The sequence below is a fragment of the Diceros bicornis genome, chromosome 3, assembly GCF_020826845.1.
Source record: "Diceros bicornis minor isolate mBicDic1 chromosome 3, mDicBic1.mat.cur, whole genome shotgun sequence".
Classification (NCBI taxonomy): Eukaryota; Metazoa; Chordata; class Mammalia; order Perissodactyla; family Rhinocerotidae; genus Diceros; species Diceros bicornis.
Window position 1 is genome coordinate 9,467,225 of NC_080742.1, and position 11,671 is coordinate 9,478,895.

The window sequence follows — 11,671 nt, forward strand, 5'->3', positions numbered from 1 at the left end:
TCAGCAAACCCATTTTATCCCCCCACTGCATCAAGGCTATGGGCATCATAACATTGAGTGTCATCCACAGGTGGTGACCCTTAGCAGATATGGTCAGGCAGGTGACATTTAGTGTCTAACATGACAATAGGAGGATTTGAGGACAGGCATCCTGCCATCTCTCTAGTCGTTCTGCCTTGAAGGCCTGCTGCCAGGAGTTTTAAGCTGAACTTTCCACATGAGCTGGAAAGATGTCAGTTTGAGTCTGAAATTTGGGTGAAAACTTTGAATGCAAATAGATTGTGCTGTTGATTAGGGAAAAGAGCCGTTGTTTTGGACAACACAGGTGAAGCAGTTCCATATACTGACTGCATGTTATTAGGCTTTAACCAATGTTGCCTTTGATTTCCTTAACACTGGGAATGCAGTAGATAAGACAAGACAATGATTGCCTATTAACTGGGTGAGAGAAAGACACATTTCTTCCAATGATGGCTTTGAGAATTCCAGGCATATTAGAGCAAAGTGAAATGCAAACGAAGGAATAAGTCTACATGCTTAATAGCCATGATCTAATTGTCATCCTAAAATACTGAATTACTACCAGTAAGGGCAAAGTTTGGTCCCATGAGATTAAAATATCATGTTGGAGCATGCAATCATCACAAACAAATTGTTAATAATAGTGATAATGATAATATTCACCATAATAATAATTATAATCTCTATTTCCATAGCATTTTAAATCAAATCACTTTTCAGATCTTATTTCATTCTAGCCTCAGTTCAGCTCTGGTAGGGATGTTGAATTGATTTACACCAACATCATTGTTTTCAAGCAAATAAAGCATGAAAGGGTTTCATTTACTTGATTTCTCAGCCGCAGATTTGTGAGCAAAATGCACCAGGACCAGAACCCTAGTCTGTTGAGTCGCAGGCCGCCACAGTTCCCTAGACTTTGAAGAACTCAGAGAAGCTAAATTAGTGTAAAGTTTTTGATATTGGTTGATCACTGTGGAATTATTATACAAATCTCCTCAGTGATGGAACAAAACTTGTCATCACAGGTAGGTATCAGAAGAATGGAATTTTTCAAGGTAATAGAGGGAAGGCAAGAAGCTATTGTTGGAGAAGAGGGAGAATCCCCCTCCGCCCTTTCCCTTAAGGTTCTTATGGCTGGCCAAATAATTAAAAAGACAGATTAGCAGGAGAAAATAATACCAAGTTTAATAACACGTATACATGGGAGAAACCAGGGAAACTGAGTTTCTCAACAAAATGGCAGAAATTTTCATCTTAAATACTATCTTTAGCTAAAGACATAGGAGAATGTTGGGGGTGGGAGGAGTCAGCTATGGGAGATTACCAGAAAGCACAGCAATCGAATGTACGTAGATTGAAGTCCTTTCCTTCTGTTCTGATAAGAGTTTCCAGAGATAAGGTCATCCCCCCTCTTCCCAGTACAGAGAGGGAGATACATTTACACATGTAAATATTTGGTAAACAGAACTTTGAAAAGAATGGGCTTAGCAAGGACCCTGCCAGTCTGTCCCTACCCAGAGTTAAATTCCTTTAGGCAATTAGTGGGGGAGGTCAAATGTCCATCAGTGAAAATAATCAAGGTAAAAAGATATATTTCAGGGTGGTTAATTTTGATCTCCCACACTATTAAATTGGAATAATAGTTAATAATGTTTAGGAAAAACAGGAGTGTGATGGGGATTGGATGTAGAAATATTAGGAGAGGTTTTAAAGCAAATCCTTACGGCAAAGAACGGCATAGGCAACATGGTGCACATATTGTAATAGGATTTGGCTTTCTGTCCATGTGGACTTACATAAAGGACTCAAATATGACATATGTAATTATCCTGAAAGTGTTTGGCCCGTGGACAAAGTTTATGATTACAGGTGAGTTTTGTGAGTTGACACATTTCCTTTCTAACGGTGAGAGGATATTGTCAAAGAGCCTGGGCTTTGGAGTCAGGCTGACCTGGCTCCACCACTTCCTTCCCGGTGAGGTGAACTTGGACGATTATTCTCTGGCCTCAGTTTCCTAGTCCTTTTATGGTAGATACAAATTATGGGGGAGACACTGAGTCAAAATACGGTGCATTCTTCATCATGCTAAACTTCAAATGAAATTCCAAAATAAAATGAACTTTTGGTGAACATTTTGTAAAGTGAAACAAAATTCTTATAAATGTCTTTACTTAATAAAATTAGCATAACAGCATTTCTGAAAATAATGAATTTTTTAATAGAAGTTTTGGAAATATTGTTATTTTGCTTCTATATTCAAGGCATTGTAAATAATTTGGAGATCCAGCGTTAGTACTGCCCAACTCAAAAACCTGCAGTGGTTCAGTGTGAAATTGAGATGATATATAAAATGAGATATCAAGTAGGAGAACTCCGTAGCATGGGATCCACATTTGAGCTAAATGACAACTTGATTGTCAAGCACATGTGGAAATGGATTCCCATTAACAAGTGACTGCACATTGTTTTAGAAAAATGAAAAACTTCCTCCTGATATTTATTTATATGGCAAATAAGAGAAAGATGGTGCATTTCAGAAACAGTTAAATGAAGAGTGAGGTTTCACAGAGTTGTAGAACATGAGAATGTGTTATTTGGCCAAAGAAACCATGAGTTACAAAATTCACAGGATGAGAAAAGGAAGTCCTTTAGAAAGGACCAAATGTTCTCATGTGTAGAGAGGTCATCAAAGATATCTGTTCTCCTTCCCCATCCTCTCCATCTACCCACCCACCTTGAAAACATGCTCCCCTATGATAGAACAAAAGAGATGTTAAAAAATACTTGTGTTCATGAATGTTAGTTGCCTTGAAATGGGGCAGTTTAAAGTCATACCCCATCTTAGCATTTGGAGAAAGAACAAAGGCCAAGTTTTGATACAGCCTCTGTCGCTTAACAGCTGTGACTCTGGGAAAGTTACATAACCTCTGGAACCTCTTTTCCCATTGAAATTAAGAACAATAAATGCCTCACAACCTGTTGTGGATGAAAGGCCATGGTAAACACTAATTCAATGGCAGCTTTTCTTCCTTTTACTATATGCGCTAGGTTGTTCAAGAACAAACAATGTTTGTGCTTCTCTAATGATTCTTTTTAACTGCTGTTCCATTTTCCCCCACAGATAGACTTCCTGCAGACATTTCCCCCAAGCCCACCATCTTTCTTCCTTCAATTGCTGAAATAAACCTCCATAAGGCTGGAACATATCTTTGTCTTCTTGAGAATTTTTTCCCAGATGTTATAAAGGTATATTGGAAAGAAAAGAATGGCGATAGAATTCTGCAATCCCAGGAGGGAAAAACCATGAAGACTGGTGACACGTACATGAAATTCAGCTGGCTGACCGTGACTGAAAAGTCAATGGATAAAGAACACAGATGTATTGTCCAACACGAGAAGAACAGAGGAGGCGCTGATCAAGAGATTCTTTTTCCTTCAGTGATTGAAGGTATGTATATGTAAATACAATCTCCCAGAACACTTTTTTTCAAAGAGAATATCTCACATTTTCTGTCAAGTATTAATGAAAAACAAACAAATACAAATCTTTCTTAAATGTTGTTCCATTTATTGGTAACATAAATGTCCCTCTCTTTCCCAATAGAATTAAAATAGCATATGCTTTGGAAGATAGAAAAAAAAAGAAATAGAAAATTTACTTAACCTTTCTCAGCTTCAGTTTCATCCTCTAAAATATTAAGGTCACAATGACGTTTTTTAGAGTGGTTGAATAGATTAATTGAAGCAAAATACCTGAAAGCACTCAGAAGCTTAGCATGCAAGAAATGCTCAAACAGGGATTCCACATTTTATGATCTTGCCTGATCAGGAAATAAGAGAAATAATACGTCTTCCAGGAATGTTATACTCAGCAAGCAGAGCCACTCTCACTCTAATCTTGCTGTACTCAGAGGGTAAACCAAAAACAATGTTATTAGGTGACAAATGGTGTTCATTAGAGGAGGATAGATCACAGTTGTTAAACAGAAATTAGAATAATTTGGCTGCTGCAGTTTTATTATGGTCTTAGGTTTTCCAGATTTGTATTTTATATACCATCGTGAGGTAAAATTTCATAAGTAGAGACTGGTTGAGGCTAATGTGTACACACATACTTCACTTCTACATATTGTATGTATTTCTTGCCATTCGTAAATGCAGCTCAACAAACCTTTACTGCAGTACCGGCCCGTGCCTGGGCTGGAAGGGACATGCGGATGAGCACACTGGGATGAATTACTGTCCCAAGGAGGATGCACTGTTGTAAGAGAACACATTATTTTACTAGTCACTCACGGTCACTGGTGATTCAGACGTGATGTCCCAAAGGAGTCCCTTTGATGCAGATGCTGAGTGTATTTTGACAGTGTGGGCAGAGGGCTGAATGGGTCTTGGTCCCTGCTGTGGTCCAGTAACTCCCTAGACCCAGGACTTAAAGTCCTGAGTATGAACACAACAGACCAAAGGCCCGAGAGCACCCAGAAATAAGATGGAGTCGGTTTGTACTTTTTCCAGTGGTTAACAACTCCTTTTGAAGCAGTGGGGAACAAGCACAGAACAAAATGTGCAAAGACCTTTCCTGTGCACCAGTCAGAACTTCTGATGTCAGTCTTGATCCCCTCAGATCCTTAGTTTCTCCAATTATCAAATCAAGTTCCAACACTTGCCTTAGCTTTCTCCCGGGGCCACGATGAAGAGCAAATGAAATAATGTCAATGAAATCACTTGCTTGTGAAAACATAACATGGATGTATTTATTTATGTATTTATTGTATTTTTTAATATCCTTCCCTAAAATTAACTAACAAGATTGTAAGATTGTACAATTGTAATTGTAAGATTGAAAAAGCAGACCTAATTTACTATTTCTACAACTAAAAAACAGAGGGGAAGCAAATATGCAAATCACAAGTTAAGATAACAACTGGACTGATGTGTCCTATTAGGTTTTGATTTTTCTACTGATCAGGGAAAAATAAGAAGTATAGTAAGTTCTATGGTGATGATTATGTAGAGAATTTCCAGTTCATAATGTGTTTTACTTGGCACCTAATTTCTGAAACAAATGTCTCCCATGAGATTCTCAGGGAAACAAAGCTAATGAAGATATTTCTGTTAGTGTCATTTTCCAGCAAATTTCTAATGCTGTTTCTTGAATGTTTTTGTTTTTGATAAAAGCTAAGAATATAACTTGGAAGCACAAATCAAAGAAGTGATTTTGAAGAAGATGAAACTAGTCTGGTCCAAGTTTTTCACTAACCTTGATTGAGAAAGAGAACTCAGATATATACTGATATTTTTTATGAAAAACTGTCACTTTATTGTTATTACCTCAATCATTTCCTGGTAATCAGAGATTTTTATTTTCTTTCAGTGAATAAGTCGTGGTTATGGAAAGAAAGAGATTTTTAAGGCACATTAAAGTCAGTTCTTGAAGATATTTTAACATCTAAACATGATTACGCTAACATTTTCATTCTTAGAATTTATTCCAAATTCTATAACTCAAACTCAGTTTTAGAGCTATCAAAAAATATCTCATTGAGTGAGTAAATTTGCATACCAGAACCGTGTCTATATGGACATGAACACATCTAGGAGAACAAGGAGAAACTAAAACGATGGGTTCAACTGTTTTCCTCCATCCAACAGTCAATTATCTTTAAAAAAAATTTATCTTTGTATGTTTACCTTTTTTTAAATTTAACATTGTAGATAAGTCTCACCTCAGGTTGTATATATTCAGAGAAGTATAAATGTGCCTTCGTCTATCTATCTTTGGAAAGAATTGCACTGAAATGCCGAGCTCCTGTAACAAAAAGGTCATTTGCTGAGAATATTTAACATATCTGGAAGAAAAGGTGTTTTTAGTGTCCATAATGGCGGAATTATGTTGTTTCTCTCTAAATTGTATTCTATTTCTATGGATTATTTTTACAAAGTAGTTTCCACATGCACTATCTCACTGAATCTGCCACAATGATCCTTTGAATGCTGGCTCTGCCATAACTGGTATGACTCTCGGCAAGTTACTTATACTCCCAACATTATTTCCTCATTTGTAACAAGGAGACTGTCAATGCAAATAATCCATAACCAATCTATAAATCAAAATTGGGGTGAGTTTATTATGAGCCGGATCTGAGGACCAGCCTGGAGCCTTACTTCCTCAAAGAAGGAAGGACACCAAAGAGGGGTGTACAGAGTGGTTATATACCGTCTTGGAACAAAGAGCGTACATCACATATGACAGGAATGTCCCTTTTACAATTGTCACAAGATGCTTAGTTGACACAGCAGCTGGGTGCTCCGCATGTCAGTGGTCACAAAGTGAGCACGGCAGGTGGGTAATTAATCCTAAGTTTAGGGAGAGATGCTTATCCTAAAGGAAATGCCAATATGGGGAAGGTTACATCCCTATCTTTAGGGGCATCATTCTTGTCTTTGGGGCATAGTAAATATTATGTGTGCTCAACAGGCCACGTCAGGCCCTTTTGGAAAAACAGGGTCAAGCCAAATTAGTTTTAAACCAAATGGCTTCCTCATTTACTCCAATGTATCCTATTGCTTGCCATTTATTTATTAAGTCCTCCAAAATACAACTCACGTCAGTGTGACTGGAGCATTAAATGAGATAATGCATGTGAAGCATTTAACATAGCGCCTGTCGTGGTAATAATCACTCAATAGCTATTAGCTTTTATTGATATTGTTGTCATGTCCACAAACACCACGGTTCCGGAAAATCATGTGCAGGAGTTGGGGATATTGACATATGCATGCTTGGGAAAGGTCTGCCTGATTCCATTGCTCTCGTGGGAAATTTGCCTTAACCAGATTCCTTCAAACCTGAGATTCTGTTGTGGAATCTGAGATTTGATGAGTTGATTTTGGTAGCAACTCTTCATGTCAACAGCGTGTGCTGAATACGGTACAGTAGCCACACTTTTTGTTTATTTTTCCATTCGACAAGTATTTCTCCAACACCTCTTTTGCGGCAGGCACTGTACTAGGAGGTGTGAATACAGAAGGAGAACAAGATAGTCTTGGATATTACTGTCCGATTGTGATAAAGAAGAAAAAAAATGTATCCTTCATGAAGGTCAGCATCTTCATGTGCAGAAACACAGTACATGCATTAGATCTACTGAATTACATAGAATCAGATGAACTGTTCCTGGAATCACAGGGCTCATATTTTTAAGTACTGTCTCTCTGTCAACAGATTATGTGTGTGTATGTGTGTGTTTGTGCATAGACACGTACACATATAAACACATATGCACACTGTCACATAATGGGCATGAATAATTGACTAATACTTGCTCTCATTTCTTCTAGTTGTCAACTCAATTAAAACTGCTATTTATACTACAATAGCTCCCCTAACAGAGAAAACTGGTAAGTTTTTGTACATCCTTGCCTTCATGTCATGCTATAACATTTTTTTCCCTTCTAATCAAATTACCTTTTGAAATTCTCTGATTCATTGCAGACAAAACCAATTATTCCTGGTTTGTAGGGCTCATATTTTTAATGAGTATCTCTCCTGTCCCTCTTTTGGTAGATTTTATATATGTGTGTGTATATATATATATATACACACACACACATACATATACATATATATCACATGTCAAATAATAGGCATGAAAGATTGACTAATACTTGCTCTCATTTCTTCTAGATGTCCCTGTATTTAATTTTACGAAAGCTTGTCTGAAAGATGAAAGCAGTAAGTTTTTGTATATGTTTGCCTTTATGTCATGCTATAGCATTTTTTTCCTCTGGATAAACTTAACTTTTGAGCCTCCCTAGTTTAAGTTAGAAAAACCAGAATAGCTGGGTGTTGCAGAATAGACTGGTACTTTAAATCAATCCGTCATTTCCTAGGAGTCATTGTAACAGTGTAAATGCTCATTTTGGTATGAGATGACTGTAAATTAGAGGGTGCAGTGACAGGCTCTGAAGTATTTCAACAACAGACTTTCATTCATTTGTGCAGCTTTTGTTTCTAATGACTGAGGAATAGATGATATCAAGGTTCTAGATTTTTTTTGTCTTTAGTCCTTGCTAGGAGCTAATAACAAGAACTGATCTGTACTGAGAGTTTCCTATGCAGAACACATTATGCTGGGTTTCGCATGCATTTTCTTATGTAATTCTCGTTATACTCCAATGAGGTGGTACAATAATTTTATTCCCATTTTACAGATGAGGGCAATGAGCTAAAATTAATTAAGTCCCTTACACCATGCCACACAGCTAGATCTGGGTTTCAACTTGGCCATCTTAATCAAGAATTCATACACTCACTCAGTTCCCTATTATTCCTCTAAGATATAGTCCTAGAGCAAGAAACCCCCATGCCGAGGTCCTGAGACACGATGGACACATGGTGCGGGGTGGGTAAGTGCACGGGCTTCACAGTATCACAGACTGGACTTGAACTCCAGTTCTTCTGGTGATTAGTTACATGAATATGGGTAAATTACTTACATTTTCTGAGCAACACTTTCCTCATCTGCCGACTAGGAATAATTACACCTAACTCAGTTATTGAAGAGAAAAGGTCACCTGCACATGTTGTCTAGCATAGGGTGTCTCATTTAGCTGGCACAGTACTGGTTTCCGGACTTTTCTCTCTACATATGTACAACAAAAGTTACTAGAAGCATTGGCTCTAGCCCTGCTGAACGTTCCTCCATTTCCAATATCAAGAAGGCTCTGGACCTCAGCTAACACCTTACCTGAGTAAGGGCAAGGAGTTATGGGCACGTTACCTCTGAGATCCCTTTCCACACCAAGTGCTAATGATTCTGGAGTTCTGACTCTTGAAGATAAAATATGTAAAAGGGAAATTTCCACAGGAAGAGACTCAGCATTTTGGTTCATTGAATAGGCAGTCTGGCTCACCATCATTGTTGTTAACTATTTCTTGACATCGCATATTTCTTACCAAAATTCAAAGGATATTAAGTGCAATTATCCTATTATATCATAGCCACAATGAGAGACTTTTAGGAAGACAGGTGAGCGAGGAATGACCTCCTAAAGTTTCAGAGAATTTGGATTAACCACTCTCTTCCATTTTATATAATGCCCTCTTTACTAAAACCTCCCACTCACCCCACTGTGGACACCACCAAATTTCCCTGGATTGTACCCGTCGTAGTAATCACATTGCATGCACAACATGTAATGGCTCAGGTGCTTCTGAATGAGAATTCAACTTTATATTTATGCTTAAATGTTTGATGTCTGGGGTATTTATTGCACTTGGAGAGGCAGAATTACTGAGAATGTGTTCTTTAAAGTTATGTTGCTGGGATTGAAATCTGGTTTCTGGTGCTTACTGAATACGTGACATTAGGCAAACTACTTCTTTCTGTGTCCTCAGCTTATTTGTAAAAGAGGAATGAAAATAATCTCAGAGTTTATTGTAAAACTTAAATAATATTAAAGCTTTGCATGCAAACTCTCAGAGCAAATGTTTGGCATTTGATAAGTGGTTAATGTATATTAGCTATATTATCTCTTAAAGACTTGGTGAGGGTGAGGAAATGCTTACTTTTCATATTTTGGAACGATGTAAGTGAATTTAGCGGAGGTTGTTGATTGACATGACCTGTAACTTGGATCCTGAGTTGTCTTGTTGTTGTCTGCAGTGGTTATGATGAGACATGTACACTTTTGGGTTTTAGTGGTGCAGGGTGTCACTGCAATGTAGGGCATTTGAAATAAATAACTGTGACCACCCTCTGATTAATATGCCCCATCCTTTCAGAAGAACCAGTGAAACTAATCAAACGCCTTCTCTTAGACACCCTGCAGCTGCAGCTCACCAGCACCTCTGCCTATTACACCTACCTCCTCCTCCTCCTCAAGAGCATGATCTACTTTGCCGTCATCGCCTTCTGCCTGTTCAGGAGAACAGCAGTCTGTGGCAATGCAAAGAGTTCGTAACAGATGGCGGCACAAAGAAGTCAATTTATCTTCCTCATTTATTGCCTAAAAGTGTCTACTGAGAATCTACCTTCGCTTTTTCTCTGGGTTTGGTGTTTCAGTTCATGTGTGTACTTTTCTACTATGTCATTATTGTGTAATGGTTTTTCAAACCACTAGGCAAACAGAAAATTTTACTCTGTAACAACGATGACTTCTGCCATTACTCAGGGGCAGGGCCAAGGGGTAGTCCTTTAGCACCGCTCGCTCCGTGATCTCCATCAGCTCCTCCAGCAACCCAAATAATCACGCCCTCTGAGTACAGACAGCATGCAGCTTCTAGTGATGGCCCTTAGGGACATTTAATGAGATGACTGCCTTGAAGCCTTCCATTTTACACACCCTGAAGCCACCATTGCTGTTACTTGAATTTTGTACTTTGTTTTTCATAATAGGGACAATAAAAGAAAGTTAAAATTCCACATTTTTCTTGGTGTACTTTAATTTGATGAAATCTAACTGAAAGTCCAAGGTAAGAAACAGCATGACACCTGAGCTATCAAATCCAGCATTGGTTTTAATAATGGTCAATACCACAGTTCTAATTCTTTCCCTGAGATAGTGGTCATGATGATTTCTTTGAGGCACTGTCTCCAAGAGGAGCCACAGTCAAATGAAGGCACCAAGTTATCTCTCTTTCAAAGGCCGCCAGATTCAGACTTATTTGGTTTGGGACATTCTGATGGTGTCAGTATAACATCTAGCATGACTTGCACTGTGTGTGCTCTGCTCTACATTAGTGTTTCACAAGCACCATATTTCCTGGACCTCACAATAACACCATGAGACTTGCACTCACACCAAGAGCCATTGCGGTGGAGGGGTTAAGTCCCCGGACTCTGAACCCGGAGTGTCTGGGTTTGAAGTCTGGGTCTAGTATTCACATCTGTGTGACCTCAGGCAAGCTATTTGAACTCTCTGTGCCATAACTTCCTCATCTGTAGAATGGAGTTACAGCGCCCTGTCTCCTGGAGTGTGTGGATTAGATGAGGTAATAGTGCCTGGTGCTTGCAAGTCCTCAGCTGCATTGGCATCCGCTGTTGGCGGGTCTACTTTTGAACAGTAGATACTCCACAACAGAAAAGCACTGACAGTCATCTCTAATCTTATTTCCCCACAGAGAGGATAGATGTGGATGGAATAGGGACTCAGAGAGTTTCCACTATGCACCAGGCGATCCTGATAATCCTCGAAGAGCCCCCCGAGGTAGGTACAATTATTGTCCGCAGTGTAGATATAGGAGAGCTTAATTTCTCCGCTCAAGGTCACTCTTTTGTAAGTAATTGTCATTTAAAGCTATGTCTCTCTGAACTCAGAGCCAGTATATTTTACCCAATATCATGTGGCCTTCCATCACCCAGTTTCAACTGGGAGAAACAAAACATGCACTGCTTCCTTACTAAAGGCATCCTCCAAGGAGTCAGTGAGAATTTTCTTTAGCACTTGTTGTGTGTCTATGTTTTCTCCTCATGTATATACTCTGTTATTACCATCATTGCTCTCTTTGTTATCAACACTATGGAAATCCTACTTTATTCTGTGAGTGTGTGTCCTAGATTTGCAACTGCTATTTTGGGGGCTGCTAATGAAACGGACTGAGATTCTCGGGCAGAGCAGGCCCATTTATGGTGCTGAGTGTACCATT

General features: G+C 38.7%; 1 long non-coding RNA gene and 1 pseudogene across 1 annotated transcript; both read left to right on the plus strand.

Moving 5' to 3' along the window:
* Positions 1 to 1,333: 1,333 nt before the first annotated feature.
* On the plus strand, positions 1,334 to 3,328 carry LOC131422800 (T-cell receptor gamma alternate reading frame protein-like; annotated as a pseudogene).
* A 4,179-nt stretch (positions 3,329 to 7,507) lies between these two features.
* LOC131392842 (uncharacterized) lies at positions 7,508 to 10,448 on the plus strand. The gene is made up of 2 exons (XR_009215793.1): positions 7,508 to 7,756; positions 9,845 to 10,448. It is a non-coding gene; the product is annotated as an uncharacterized LOC131392842 (long non-coding RNA).
* Positions 10,449 to 11,671: the final 1,223 nt, after the last annotated feature.